Source organism: Budorcas taxicolor, chromosome 8 (genome assembly GCF_023091745.1).
Source record: "Budorcas taxicolor isolate Tak-1 chromosome 8, Takin1.1, whole genome shotgun sequence".
In the NCBI taxonomy this organism is placed as follows: domain Eukaryota; kingdom Metazoa; phylum Chordata; class Mammalia; order Artiodactyla; family Bovidae; genus Budorcas; species Budorcas taxicolor.
Genome location: NC_068917.1, coordinates 19343748 through 19360420, shown reverse-complemented (window position 1 = coordinate 19360420; position 16673 = coordinate 19343748).

Below are 16673 nucleotides of genomic sequence, written 5' to 3'. Positions count from 1 at the left end.
GACATACCATATGATTCAGAAATTCCATTCCTAGGGCTATACTCAAGAGAAAATATCTTTCCACACAAAAACTTGTATGTAAATACTCATAACCAGTATTCATGGTGGTCAAAAGTAGAAACAGGAATCAAAAACATCCCCAAGAAAAAGAAATGCATAAAAGCAAGATGGCTGTCAGAAGAGGCCTTACAAATAGTTGTAAAAAGAAGAAAAGTGAAAAGCAAAGGAGAAAAGGGAAGATATAAGCATCTGAATGCAAAGTTCCAAAGACTAGCCAGGAGAGATAAGAAAGCCTTCCTCAGTGATCAATGCAAAGAAATAGAGGAAAACAACAGAATGGGAAAGACTAGAGATCTCTTCAAGAAAATTAGAGATACCAAGGGAACATTTCATGCAAAGATGGGCTCGATAAAGGACAGAAATGGTCTGGACCTAACAGAAGCAGAAGATATGAAGAAGAGGTGGCAAGAATATACAGAAGAACTGTACAAAAAAGATCTTCACGACCCAGACAATCACGATGGTGTGATCACTCACCTAGAGCCAGACATCCTGGAATGTGAAGTCAAGTGGGCCTTAGAAAGCATCACTATGAACAAAGCTAGTGGAGGTGATGGAATTCCAGTTGAGCTGTTTCAAATCCTAGAAGATGATGCTGTGAAAGTGCTGCACTCAATATGCCAGCAAATTTGGAAAACTCAGCAGTGGCCAGAGGACTGGAAAAGGTCAGTTTTCATTCCAGTCCCAAAGAAAGGCAATGCCAAAGAATGCTCAAACTACTGCACAATTGCACTCATCTCACATGCTAGTAAAGTAATGCTTAAAATTCTCTAAGCCAGGCTTCAGCAACACGTCAACCATGAACTTCCAGATGTTCAAGTTGGTTTTAGAAAAGGCAAAGGAACCAGAGATCAAATTGCCAACATCTGCTGGATCATGGAAAAAGCAAGAGAGTTCCAGAAAAATATCTATTTCTGCTTTATTGACTATGCCAAAGCCTTTGACTGTGTGGATCACAATAAACTGTGGAAAATTCTGAAAGGCATGGGAAGACCAGACCACCTGACTTGCCTCTTGAGAAACCTGTATGCAGGTCAGGAAGCAACAGTTAGAACTGGACATGGAACAACAGAGGGGTTCCAAATAGGAAAAGGAGTACATCAAGGCTGTATATTGTCACCCTGCTTATTTAATATCTATGCAGAGTACATCATGAGAAACGCTGGACTGGAGAAGGCACAAGCTGGAGTCAAGATTTCCAGGAGAAATGTCAATAACCTCAGATATGCAGATGACACCACCCTTATGGCAGAAAGTGAAGAAGAACTAAAAAGCCTCTTGATGAAAGTGAAAGAGCAGAGTGAAAAAGTTGGCTTAAAGCTCAACATTCAGAAAACTAAGATCATGGCATCCAGTCCTATCAGTTCAATTCAGTCGCTCAGTCGTGTCCGACTCTTTGCGACCTCATGAATCCGCAGCATGCCAGGCCTCCCTGTCCATCACCAACTCCCGGAGTTCACCCAAACTCATGTGCATCGAGTTGGTGATGCCATCCAGCCATCTCATATTCTGTCATCCTCTTCTCTACCTGTCCCCAACCCCTCCCAACATCAGGGTCTTTTCCAATGAGTCAACTCCTCGCATGAGGTGGCCAAAGTATTGGCATTTCAGCCTCAGCATCAGTCCTTCCAATGAACACCCAGGACTGGTCTCTTTTAGGATGGACTGGTTGGATCTCCTTGCGGTCCAAGGGACTCTCAAGAGTCTTCTCCAACACCACAGGTCAAAAGCATCAATTCTTCAGCGCTCAGCTTTCTTCACAGTCCAACTCTCACATCCATACATGACCCCTGGAAAAACCATAGCCTTGACTAGACGGACCTTAGTCGGCAAAGTAATGTCTCTGCTTTTGAATATGCTATCTAGGTTAGTCATAACTTTCCTTCCAAGGAGTAAGTGACTTTTAATTTCCTGGCTGCAAACACCATCTGCAGTGATTCTGGAGCCTAAAAAAATAAAATCTGACACTGTTTCTACTGTTTCCCCATCTATTTCAGATGAAGTGATGGGATCAGATGCCATAATCTTAGTTTTCTGAATGTTGAGCTTTAAGCCAACTTTTTCTCTATTTGGAACCTTTTCCTATTTGGAACCAGTCTGTTGTTCCATGTCCCACCACTTCATGGCAAATAAATGGGGAAACAGTGGAAACAGTGGCTGACTTTATTTTTCTGGGCTCCAAGATTGTTGCAGATGGTTATTGCAGCCATGAAATTAAAAGATGCTTACTCCTTGGAAGGAAAGTTATGACCAACCTAGATAGCATATTAAAAAGCAGAGACATTACTTTGCCAACAAAGGTCCATCTAGTCAAGGCTATTGTTTTTCCAGTGGTCATGTATGGATGTGAGAATTGAACTATAAAGAAAGCTGAGTGCTGAAGAATTGATGTTTTGAACTGTGGTGCTGGAGAAGACTCTTGAGAGTCCCTTGGACTGCAAGGAGATCCAACTAGTCCATCCTAAAGGAGATCAGTTCTGGGTGTTCGTTTGAGAGACTGATGTTGGAGCTAAAACTCCAATATTTTGGCTATCTGATGCAAAGAGCTGACTCATTTGAAAAGACAGTGAATCTGGGAAGGATTGAGGGCAGGAGGAGAAGGGGATGATAGAGGATGAGATGGTTGGATGGTATCACCAAGTCGATGGACATGGGTTTGGGTAGACTCCGGGGGTTGGTGATAGACAGGGAGGCCTGGTGTGCTGTGGTTCATTGGGTTGGAAAGAGTCAGACATGACTGAGCGACTGAACTATACTGAAAAGTAGAAAAGCAGAAACCTAAATACCTATCAACTGATGAATGAAAACATATCTATATAAAAATTATTTTTGGTGATAAAACTAGATGAAATTTTGGTCTATGTTACAACATGGTTAAACCTTGTAAATGTGACAAATTAATCACAAAAGATCATGTATTCCATGATTCCATGTATATAAAATGTCTACCAGTGGTAGAAAGTGAATTTTGGCTGAAAGGGGGCTGAGGCATGAGGGAAGTAAATAGGAGGATGAGAGCCAACGTATACAGGGTTTCCTTGGGGGATGAAATGCTAAGTTGCTTCAGTCGTGTCAGGCTCTTTGTGACCCTATGGAACAGAGACCGCCAGGCTCCTCTGTCCATGGGATTCTCTAAGCATGAATACTGGAGTGGGTTGTCATTTCCTTCTCCAGGGGATCTTTCTGCCCCAGGTCTCAAACCCACGTCTCCTACATCTCTGGCATTGGCAGGCAGGTTCTTAACCACTAGCACCACCTGGGAAGTCCCATGGGGGTGATAAATGTGTTAAAATTGATTGTGGTGATGACTGTACCACTCTATGAATATTCTAAAAACACTGAGTTGTACACTTAAGTGTATGTATATTCAACAATTGACCAAGTTGTTCTAATATTTTAAAAAGTTAAGCATACATGACTTGTAGGGAGGTAGTTTGACTGAGCTGTAACAGTACTGAGTCAGCAACTCAGCAAAACTTTTTGAGTAAAATCTGACATGGAAGTGCAATGTAGAAAGCAGAGAAAATCCCAGTTTCCCGGTTCACATGCGGGTGAAGTTTCTAGAGCCTCCTCATGCAGTTTATTCTTGAATTGGCCTGCACATCCTTAAGTACTTAAGAACCTACCTGCCCATGCAGTAGACAAAAGAGATGTAGGTTCGATCCCTGGGTTGGGAAGATCCCCTGAAGGAGGGCATGACAACCCACTCCAGTATTCTTGCCTAAAGTATCCCACGAACAGAGGAGCCCGGTGGGCTACAGCCCACAGGGTCTCAAAGAGTCAGACACCATTCAAGTAACTTAGCTCAGACACAACTAAAGCAACCCAGCACACACATTCAAGAATATTTCTAGCTAAAGAATGGGATATTCACTGCCCTTCTTTTCTTTTCAATTCTTTCTTCAATTCCGAGGAAGAAATGAAATTAGTTACACTGCTAAGGCGCAGAGGCACACACTCTGGGATTCTGCCCTGCTATTTCTGCAGTGAAGATTTCATGCCTTGACCTCTTGCGAGCTCACATGTTAGTCATCATTTCTTGAACGTGTGACTTCCTCACCTCCTCCATGTAGGATGTGGTTGCCACCCAGAAATTATAGCAAATTAATCTAAAGTCTTTATTAAATCATTTGTAAAAGCACATGAATACAGTTGGTGTCCCTGAGCATTGGAAAAATTAAATTATTCTTTAGAATTAGTCTATTGAGCTAGAAGAAAATAAAGAACACTCATGAAAGAGGAAAAAAGTGACAAAAATTCCAGTGACGAATGGTTTTTAATTATAATTGCATAATAGTCTCTTGATACAAGTGCCACTTAGTGCTTTGAGAATTTCTGCCACTGATCCATTAGTGCCCTTCATACATGTTCAGGCACCCAGAGTGGAGCACAGAAGAATATCAGAATATTATCTAACTGCACTCAAGTGCCTTGAATTACATCAATTTAATGGCACTCCTAACCATCCTACTATTAGCAAAAGCTGGGAGAATGAGAATTGATAAATTCACTTCTAACTAACATTCTAGTGAATATTCTAGTTTTATGCTGGGATAGAAAAGAAGTAGAATACAACAAAGGTAACATTTACCTTATGGTAATATTTTACTTTTTAAAGTTTCTGATGATTATGAATGACGCTGCTACAAATTTTTGAGTACTAAATGTTCATAAATGTTCATTTCTCTGGATCGAACCTGGGTCTACTGCATTGTGGGCAGATTCTTTAGCATCTGTGCCACCAGGGAAGCCCACAATAAATGCCTAGACATTGGATTGTTAGATCACATGGTAACTGTATGTGTTGAGAAAGTCTGACCTTGAAAAATCCCCATGACATACTTTTGTTTGTGATGGTGGTTGTATTTGTTGTGTGTGTTAATATTCATAGCACTATGTGTACACTTGGAGTCCACAATTTTTAATGGAGAATTATTGAAAGTTTTAATTATAAAAGTGTGCAGGACAAGTGAGGCAATAATGTATGGAAAATTTTATACTAAACAGAATTTTTGCCACCAGAGATCATGATCATGAGAGGAAGGAGTAGAGTAACTTTGCTTTTAATCAACAGAGTAAGTCAGATTAGGCATTTTCACAAATAATATGCAATTTCACAGCAATAATCACAAAACTGGAGCTGTCTTAGTACCTTTTCTATTTTTAAGAGGAGCTGTCATTCAAATGATGAGCCCAACTTCCCAAACTATGCTAGGATGAGAGCTGAGATGTGAAGAAATCTTGATCTCTTAGTTTCCATTCAATCATTACTTCCGTTAACAAATATATATTGGATCCAACTACACAGCACAAACTGAGTGTTTGGGATTCAATGGTGAGCGAACTGGACTCTGAAGAAGTCCAATAATCACAATAGAAGAAGCCAAATAATCGCACAAGTATTTAAGTAGAAATTGTGTTAGCCATTTTCAAGGGAAAAGAAAAGAACCCCTCCACTATCTCTGCCAAAAGACATCAGGGATATTTCAGGGGAAAATATTTTTTTCTGAAGTTCAGATAAGGCTTCCTCAGGGAAGTAACATTTGAACTTAATTTTGTGACCAATGACCTTCATTTCTTCATTCCAATTTCCTATTTTCTTAGCATTCCTGCTAACATCTATGAATAATAATCTTAGGGTTACTGCTTTAGGTTACAAGTGGGATCTAAAAGTATATTAAAACCTGCCAGTAGAACCCAATGGTAGGGGCTTAGGCAGCAAAGTGAGAAAAAGCCTGCCATTACCTTCAAGATTTCTGATGAAGTTCCCACTGTTGAGCAATATTTACACCAGATTATCTGAGGTCCAATGTGAGATGCAAACACTTTCATCCCCTAGGCTACTTTGATGCTCTGAAAGAAAGGTTTAATTCTTAGACATGTTATCTGGGAACAGAAAGAACATGATGTATATCTGATACACATGACATTTCCAATCAGAGGCAGAAGCTCTTCTATTGAAAAATATCAGTCTCCATCTTATGAAATCCAGGGAAATTACTTTCTCCATTATCTAGCAATGGATGAGCAAACCAAAGCTCAGTATGGCTAGGGAGCACTGGGTAAAGGACTATGGGAGGCGAGGGTGGGATGACGTGAGAGAATAGCCTTGAAACAAGTCTATTACCATATGTGAAATAGATCGCCAGTCCAGGTTCCATGCATGAGACAGGGTGCTCAGGGCTGGTGCACTGGGATGACCCTGCGGGATGGGGTGGGGAGGGAGGTGGGAGGGGGGTTCAGGATGGGGAACACATGTACACCCGTGGCTGATTTATGTGAATGGATGGCAAAAACCACTACAATATTGTAAAGTAATTAGCCTCCAATTAAAACAAATTAATTTTAAAAAAGAACTATGGGAAGAAACAGAGGAAAAACAGAACCTTGATTTGGTCCTTTCTACTCTTTTTGGTGAAATACAAAACTCACCTATCAAACAAACTGAAGGCAATGACAAAGAATATTATGAGTGACAAATAACATAATCAGACATATTTAATCTGAATGCCAAAGAAATCCCAGCAACAGTGCTTAGAAAGTAAAAAAAAAAAACCAAACAGGGTTTATATTAATGTGGTAGAGTTATGACAGGTTTCTTATTTATCTATTTTTTGCTTGTCTATACTTTCTAAATTTTCTTCCATAAATTATTTTTCTCTAACAATACAAAAATAATAAACATTTTTTAAAAACTTACGTTATTATGGACTTCGAATCTTTAAGTGCAATCAAATCTTTAAGTGCATTGATTATTTATTTGGCTGTGTCCAGTCTACTAATTCCAGCTGAGCAATTTTAAATCCTAAGTGATGACGCTGTTAAAGTGCTGCACTCAATATGGCAGTAAATTTGGAAAACTCAGAAGTGGTCCCAAGATTGGAAAAAGTCAGTTTTCACTCTGATCCCAAAGAAGGGCAATGCCAATGAATGTTCAAACTACTGTACAACAGCACTCATTTCACATGCTAGCAAGGTAATGCTCAAAATCCTTCAAGTTAGGCTTAAACAGTTTGTGAACCAATAACTTCCAGATGTATAAGCTGGTTTCAGAAAAAGTAGAGGAACCAGAGATCAAATTGCCAGCATCTGTTGGATCATAGAAAAAGCGAAAGGATTCCAGAAAAACATCTACGTCTGCTTTGTTGACTACCCTAAAGCCTTTGAATGTGTGGATCACAACAAACTGGAAAATTCTTCAAGAGATGAGAATACCAGACCACCTTACCTGCCACTTGAGAAACCTATATGCAGGTCAAGAAGCAACACAAGAACCGGACATGGAACAATGGATTGGTTCCAAATTGGGAAAAGAGTATATCAAGGCTGTATATTGTCACCCTGGTTATTTAATTTATATGCAGAATACATCATGCAAAATGCCAGGTAGCATGAAGCTCAAGCTGGAATCAAGATTGCCGGGTATACCGGCACCAGTAATACCTTATGAGCAAAAACTACATGATTTTAAACATTGAAGTGTTTTAAGCACTACTGTCTACAGTTGTGAACTGTGCTCTCTACACAAGGACATCCATCCTAGGAGGCAAGAAAGGATGGCCTTTAACTTGTACAGAGGAGCCCTGTGGGCTGACAGCAAGAACTTGCCAATTATAGCCATCCTACGAAAGTGTCTGGTGGCTCTTCCCAGCCTGGTTTGCTGGGTACATTCAGACCTACCCTCAGAATCTCTCCACCCTGATGAGGATTTGATAGAACTAGACCACCAGCACAGAGCCTGTGCACATGCTTCACTAATTTCTAGCCTTACTCCCTGGGAAGGTCAGAGCCTCCTCTGACAATGCCTTCTTTTTTATTGCGTCTCCCGCTGCTTCTTGCCTGCCGGGAGCCTGGCTGACCAGCTAACATATTTGAAAGCAACAAGTGTGTACCCATGTTCCACAACCATAGCCCTTTCATGGACTTGCTCATTGTTCTGGGGAGCCAAGTGGTGAATACAAACTTGAGTGGAAGAGAGAAGGCTTGTGCAAGGCAACCAGTGTCCCCAACGTGGAGCCAAAGGTTGCACCTAACAGGGGGATTGAGCAATACTCTCCCAGCCCTAATCATTAAATCAGGCCCTTGCAAGAAGGCTGGGGTTGGTGGTATAAAATCTAATAATGAATATGGTACTGTACCAGCAGGGGCAGCCCTCATTTGTTTTGCTGCCTAGCACTAGGGCAAGATCATTGTTTATGATAGCTCCAAGGCAGTAATCATTTCACATAATGTGAAGATTTTTTTCACTCAATTTACTCTCATGCTTTGGGCTGATGAGAATAATAATGACATGTTGATTACTCGTTCCTTAACAGATGATGCTCAGGAATGCAGGGCACTGCTCGTTCCTAACCACCTCCCCGCCTTAAATATCATAAGGTTGTGATTTGGAATCTCATTCAGTCACTACTTTCTCATCCCAAGGTTTCTGACACCAAGACCAAGACAACATATATCTCTCAGGGGCCCTCAATTCCTGTAGTCTGCCCTATGGGATAATTTATGCTGATTTGTTTTAAAGAGACAGGCATACATAATTCATGTCCTGTGCATTGCGGCTTTTGGTCATTGAAAATACTATCTTTCTCTTGGCAGCGCTTGCAGGAACCAGCTACAATAAACATTTCATACCTCAGTGGACACTCTTTTCTCAACTAATAGGAGCCTGACTTAAATGTAGGCTCCATCATGAGAGGAATGTATTTAATGGTGAATTCAGTTGAGCATTTTCTTTCCTTCCAAAGCATAAAATGAGTTTATTATCAGTATTAATAGTTGGTTTTTCTCAAAAGGAGTCAAGGTGTGAATGGGCATGAAAGGAAAATTAAATTGAAACTCTTGGTGGTTTGATGGCTGGAGGCCAGTTGAAAACTCGAACTTAATGGCTGCTTTTGAACTAGTTGGGAGAATTTTAGGGTCAGAAAGTACACAGATTTGAAGGGAAGCATCAGGGCTGGGCTTCCCACCCAGAAGGCAGAGGGCTGGACAAATGGGAGACTCCTATGGGTTTCAGGGGAACTGCTCAGGATGGCTGAATTTATACCTGTGAAGATTACAATGGTATTAAGTATAAGCTACACAAAGAGAGTCGGAGTGGTCTTTTAAAAGTGCAAATCTCATCAAGCTCCTCCTCTCCCAGGGTTTTCCATTTCACAGGGCTTCGTCTCAAGGCCAACATGCCTGCATGTTCAGGTCTCTGCTTATTCTTCATCGTCAGCAAGCTTGCCCCTGCCCTTCATAACTATGCTGCAGCTACTCAGGCCTTCTTTCACTTTGTCCATAACTGCAGGCTTTAATCCAAAAAACTCTTGCTCTCACTGCAAAAATTCATCGTCAGGAACATCTTCCTATTTACTCTGGCAAGTTTAAGTCCCCCTGTTAAACGTGCCCATGCACAATTTTGCTCCTGTAATTGTTTGATTATTTGAAAATTTGGTGTCCTTGTTGTTTGGTCACTAAGTCTTGCCAGACTCTCTGCAACCCTATGGACTGTGGCCCACCAGGCTCCTCTGTCCAAGGGATTCTCCAGGCAAGAATACTAAAGTCAGTTGCCATTTCCTTCTCCAGGGGATCTTCCCAACCCAGGGATCATCTCCTGCATTGCAGGCGGATTCTTTATGGCTGAGTCACCAGGGAAGCCCCTGTAATTGTTTGATTATTTGAAATTTTAACTCCTTAAGGGCACCTGGACTCTGATTCACTGATGTAGCCTCTGAGGGTATAATCCTTGATAAATAGTTGCTGTAGGAATAAATGAATAAGGGCAGTTCAGTTCAGTTGCTCAGTCATGTCCGACACTTTGCGACCCCATGAACCGCAGCACGCCAGGCCTCCTTGTCCATTACCAACTCCTGGAGTCCACCCAAACCCATGTCCATTGAGTCGGTGATGCCATCCAACCATCTCACCCTCTGTCGTCCCTATGACTATACAGTGGAAGTGAGAAATAGATTTAAGGGACTAGATCTGATAGAGTGCTTGATGAACTATGGATGGAGGCTCGTGACATTGTATGGGAGATAGGAATCAAGCCCGTCTCCTAGAAAAAGAAATGCAAAAAAGCAAAATGGCTGTCTGAGGAGGGCTTACAAATAGCTGTGAAAAGATGGGAAGTGGAAAGCAAAGGAGAAAAGGAAAGATATACCCATTTGAATGCAGAGTTCCAAAGAATACCAAGGAGAGATAAGAAAGCCTTCCTCAGTGATCAATGCAAAGAAATAGAGGAAAACAACAGAATGGGAAAGACTAGAGATCTCTTCAACAAAATGAAAGATACCAAGGGAACATTTCACGCAAAGATGGGCTCAATAAAGGACAGAAATGGTATGGATCTAACAGAAGCAGAAGATATTAAAAAGAAGTGGCAAGAATACACAGAAGAATTGCACAAAAAAGATCTTCACAGCCCAGATGAATAAGGGCAGTGGTTCTCAAACTTTCAGGACATCAGGATCACCTGGGCAGCTGGTTAAGGCACAGACTGCCTGGCCCCTACTAGTTCTGATGCATGGGGGTGGGACCCAAGACTTTGCATTTCTAATGAGTTCCTGGATGGTGCCGGAACAACACTTTGAGAACCATACAGTATAGGAAAGCCCTTCCACAAATGTGGGCTTCCCTGGTAGCTCAATGGTAAAGAATCGGCATGCAATGTGGGAGATTCGGGTTTGATCCCTGGGTCAGGAAGATTCCCTGGAAAATGCAATGGCACCCCACTCCAGTATTCTTGGCTGGTGAATTCCATGGACAGAAGAACCTGGTGGGCTATGGTCCATTTGGTCACAAAGATTTGGACATGACTGAGCAACTAACCAGAGAAGGCAATGGCATCCCACTCCAGTACTCTTGCCTGGAAAATCCCAGGGATGGGGGAGCCTGGTCAGCTGCAGTCCATGGTGTCCCTAAGAGTCAGACACGACTAAGTGACTTCACTTTCACTTTTCACTTTCATGCATTGGAGAAGGAAATGGCAACCCACTCCAGTGTTCTTGCCTGGAGAATCCCAGGGTCGGAGGAGCCTGGTGGGCTGCTGTATATGGGGTCGCACAGAGTTGGACACGACCGAAGTGACTTACCCGCAGCAGCACAGCAACTGACACTTCACTTTTTCCACAAATGCATCCTTACCGTGGGAAACCCCGAGTGAGGAGATGTGTATTCTGGATCCATCTCTGGAACTAACCAGCTGGAGGTCCTGCAGCAGTCCCATATATTTTGTTCCTAAGTCAGTTAATCCTTTTGCTTCTTCCTTTGCAGGACCCCCTTATCAGCTTTCTTCCTCCCCTTCTACATGGGGACACTATAATCTGCCCTTTGGACTATTACACTGCTGCCTATGCGTGCTCAGTTGTGTCTGACTCTGAGACCCCATGGACTGTAGCCTGCTAGACTCCTCTATCCATGGGATTCTCCAGGCAAGAATACTGGAGTGGGTTGCCATTTCCTCCTCTAGGGGATCGTCCCAACCCATGGACTGAACCCTGCATTGGCAGGTGAATTCTATACCGCTGAGCCACCTGGGAAGCCCTCAGCCTAGTATAACCATATCCTAATCATTTTCTTGGCCCTGCTGCCTGGCCTTTGAATCCGTCATTGACTTTACTGCCAATATTGAGTGCATCAGAGGCCATCATGATCATCCCTGCCTTGATCTAAAATCTTGCTGGAGAGATCAGGATTCAAGGTTTTTCACTATCTGGACTTTCTGCCCGCCTGCCCCAACTCAACACAAGACTTCCCATAGCATTTACCTTATTGCCTATCATTCCTGACAGGCTATCAGCTTCATGGAAGCAAGCACCATGCTAGCCTTGTCTAACTAATATACACTTGACCCACTGTGATGCAACAATTATTTGTTGCATCATGAAATATTACTGAACAGAAAAGTCGCTGAACACCAGCTTTTTCCTTCTGTAGAACACAATAATCCTAGAAGGCACTTAACCTGGGTTACTCTAAGCCAGATCTCTTTTAATCATTTTATACATATCAGTTTATTTAACCCTTATAACAAATAAGAAAATTGAGGCACAGAGAAGTCAAGTCATGAGTCCAAGGTCTTACATGTGGTGACTCCAGGATTCAAATCCAGACATTTGGTGAACAAAGTTCATGATTTTACCTACCATGCTATAGTGAACAGAAAAGTGAAAGTGAAAGTCGTTCAGTTGTGTCCGGCTCTTTGTGACCCCATGGATTATACAAGTCCATGGAATTCTCCAGGCCAGAATACTAGAGTGGGTAGTCTTTCCCTTCTCCAGGGGCTCTCCCTAGCCCAGGGATCAAACCCAGGTCTCCCACTTTAGTAGTCCAAATGGTGCCTAAAATTATGTGGACTGCCAGAATACAGAATATGTTGGTGCCAGTTTGAGATACATATAATCACAGAAAAATAATTTATTATGTGCAGGGAACTGAGACTTTCTGGGGAATCAAGCATGAATGGGACACAGGGAATAAGCTGAGAGGCAGCCTGGTACTACAGATGGAGTCAGACAACCTACATTCCACCACTTTCTGTGCCTTGTGAGCTTGGGGGAGTTATTTAGTCTTTTTGAGTCTGTTCCTCCTGTTTCAAATGGAGAAAGTAAATTCCATTCCACAAAGTATCCACCAGGGTTAAACGTGAAGAATGTGTGTGAAAAACTTAGCACCATGACAAACACATAGCACCTCTTTAGTAGATGGCAGCTAACATCCTGGCCCTGCCCTTGAGCAGTTTCCAGGAGACAGGAATTGAGAGTGATCCTCTTGAATTAAGAATTTAGCCACTATAAACAGTGGCCACAACGTATCCAACACAGAACACCGTTATGTCTAGGGTAGGCTCCAAAAGCTATACAGCATGCTGGGTAACATCCAGTTAGTGAGGGAATCAAATTTAAAAATGATAAAATTATTCACAAATGAAGTGTTGTTTTTTTTTTTTTTTTAACCATCCACTTAATAGTTACTGAGTGCCTAGGTGTTATAAATTGCTAAGCACCAAGAGTTCAGAAAAAAAGAAAATAAGGACTTCCCTGGTGATTCGGTGGCTGGGAATCTGCCTTACAGGGTAGAGGATGCGGGTTTGATCCCTGGTTGGGGAACTAAGATTCCACATGTTGTGGAACAACTAAGCCTGCACTGCAGCTTCTGAGCCTGTGTGCTCTGGAGCCTGTGTGCCATAGCTAGAGAGCCCGTGTGCTGCCAGTACTGCGACCCACGTGTTCCAGAGCCCAAGTCACAGCTACTGAGCCTGCATGCTACAACTCAAGAGTCCACGCACCCCAAGGTAAGACCCTGCATGCCGCAATTAAGGCCTGACACAGCTAAACAAATACATAAAAAGTTAACAGAAAAAAGAAAATAGTGTTTGTCTCTCTTCTCTCCAAACTGTTTTTTAACACTCATGCTATAGTCGGTCTTCTAGACACCCTTGAGAATGATTAAGGATACTTATGCAAATGAGAAAATCAAGAATGATTCTTTTTGCTGAGTTTTGGCTCAGAGGAAACATGTCAAAGAACTTGCACATGAATGAAGCTGGAAGGCTTTGGTGGAAGTTTTTTAACGTAGACCTTCATTGAGGTAAGTACAATACAGCCATATAAACTCTAGACGTCATCCATCTTCATCTTCTACTGTCTCAACTATCTAAGCTTCTCTACCTATCATAGCAACAGAGTTCTATCATGGTGGTTGATAGGATACTAGGCACATTACAAATATAAAAGGCTAGAAGTCGGGGTTGAATTAGTCTATATATTATACTTACCATATACCAATGTATATACAAGTAAGTCTCTAAGACTTTACCAGTGCATATATCAATATAAGAAATATCTATACATGTATATTTCTGTGCATGGGTGCAATACAGACACACACTCAGCACTTATTTGTAATCCAAAATTTACCTCTTCTGTGCCCATGGGACCAATGGAATCTTGGTGCATCAGGCCCCAAGGCAACTATCAAATACTGCACAGAGAACTACTTATTAGATGCTTACTAGGAAGGCCCACAAAAGCTTTCAGAAATAGGACTGTTAGGCCTAGATGACAGTGAGTATGTAAAAGGCCCAGTATGGAGAGAACTCCAGCATTGTGCCGTACTCCCTCTGGAGACAGCTGTTTAAGTCTTATTTTGTTTCATGATTTAAAATGTCCAAAAAACAAGGCCTCTTAAAGAATCAAATGGTAAAACAATTTAAAAAATCTCGAACAGTGATTTTCAAATTTTATTATGTATTACTATCACTAGACTATTGCAAGATTGCAAGGTGAGACCCACCAAGTCATTATTTCTTGAGGTTGGGATCCAGGAATCTGAATCTTAACAAGCATCCCAACTGTTATCCTGCCTTTGATCCATGGCCAGCACATTGAGAATCACTAAGGTGTAAATTAAACACAGGCAGGGTACTCCTCAGAGCTATTCAGAAGACAAAGAGCAGAAAGATGCAAGGCTTGTGGATCTATTTGGCAGGAGAAATGGTAAAGGTGCTTTGAAACTGAGAGGAAGGTAGAGAAATTTAGCACACGGAGTGCCAGCGCCAGGAGGAGCGATGAAAGGAACCACATCTGTAACACAGAGAAGAGTCAGAAATAACATGAAGGAAATGGCATTAGGAGAGAGGGAAAGTGACCTGAGACAGGCAAGAATAAAAGATAAATTTCAAAAGCATAGTCAAAGCTTATAATAATTAAGAAATAGCAGATTATTATTTTTATTTATAATTATTTTATAAACTTCTCTGAATGGTTATTTTCCTAGTTAAAATGAAAACTTTTCCCCCTCTGTGGTTCAAATAAACCTTCCCCCTGCCTGCAGACACGTACCCACATATGCATGTCTATATATGTTCTGCATTAATTTCATCACTAGCTGATGGGAGCTACTAGCTATCCTAAACATTAAAGATAACTTTCATGGGGGTACTGTGAAGATTAAATATACTAACATGTAGGAAGATCTTAGAAGAGTCTCTGTCAAGTAGAATAAAAAGGCATTTATCATTATTAATTATTAACGTGCAATTATGTGACTTAGCATTTCCTGTTAGATGCATCAAGGGTGTGAGCCAGAGAGCAAAGCATAAAGGCACAACAGTTCCGCAGCCCCTAAAGAACCAAGGTTCCTTTTGAAGGAAAGGACAGATTTCCAGTGATGAGCATAAGAAAATGAATCTGGAATCCCAGAAATCAGAGAGGATAACTCAAGGCCACCACAGGGCAGCAGACAGATGTAAGCCTGATCTCTAAGGAGATGGTATTCTGACCTATTAAAATCTTCCTTATACTTAGGCCATATCTGGTTGTCACTAAAGCTGCAGGTAAGGCCAGAAATTATGAGGAAGTAGTACTAGTGGTAAGTGTGAACTTGGCCATGAATGATTCACGTTCAACACAAAGAGAGACGTGAGAAAATGGTCTTCTTTGGGTGAGGCTGCTTCTGAGATTTGGAAGTATTATACAAAGTTGTTGCTGTTCAGTCACTAAGTGGTATACAACTCTTTGTGACCCCATTGACGGCAGCATGCCCAGTTTCCCTGTCCTTCACTATGTCCCAGAGTTTGCTCAAACTCACTTCCATTGAGTCAGTGATGCCATCCAACCATCTCATCCTCTGTCATCACCTCCTCCTCTTGCCCTCAATCTTTCCCAGCATCAGAGTCTTTTCCAATGAGTCAGCTCTTTGGATCAGATGGCCAAAGTATTGGAGCTTCAGCATCAGTGTCAGTCCTTCCAATAAATAGTCAGGGTTGATTTTCTTTAGGATTGATTGCTTTCATCTCCTTGCTGTCCAAAGGACTCTCAAGAGTCTTCTCCAACACCACAGTTTGAAAACATCAATTCCTCAGCATTCAGTCTTCTTTATGGTCCAACTCTCATATCCATACATGACTACTGGAAAAACCATGGCTTTGACTATATAGACCTTTGTTGGCAAAGTGATGTCTCTGCTTTTTAACATGCTTTCTAGGTTTGTCATAGCTTTCTTTCTAAGGAGCAAGTATCTTTTAATTTCTTGGCTGCAGTCACCATCTGGAGTGATTTTGGAGCCCAAGAAAATAAAATCTGTCACTGTTTTCACTTTTTCCCCATCCATTTGCCATGAAGTGATGGGACCAGATGCCATGACCTTAGTTTTTTGAATGTTAAGTTTTAAGCTAGCTCTTTCACTCTCCTCTTTCACACTCATCAAGAAGCTCTTTAGTTATACATTATAGAAAGTGCATATTTACTTTATCTTAATTTCCTTTTATCAAATAATGTGGAATTTTAATTAGTAGACTTGATATTTACATAGTGACTAGTAAGTATAATACCATGAACCAACAGACACACTGTTATTTAAGGAACTAATTTAGAAAAAGTCTTACAAAACTTCTGAGAAATAGAAAAAGCTTACGACTGCACCCAAGATTAAAAAAAAAAAAAAAAAAGAAAGAAACAAAAAACAGCTGGCCCAGAAAAACTCCCCTCCCTTATGAGCTAAATATCAGGCAATCGCAAACAGGTAAAATGGTTTGGAAACATGATATAAATAAAGCACTGAGTGGCCGATGTGCATTAAGTATCTAACAGCATATATTAAGTGTGCAAAGTGCTGGTATCACAGTGACC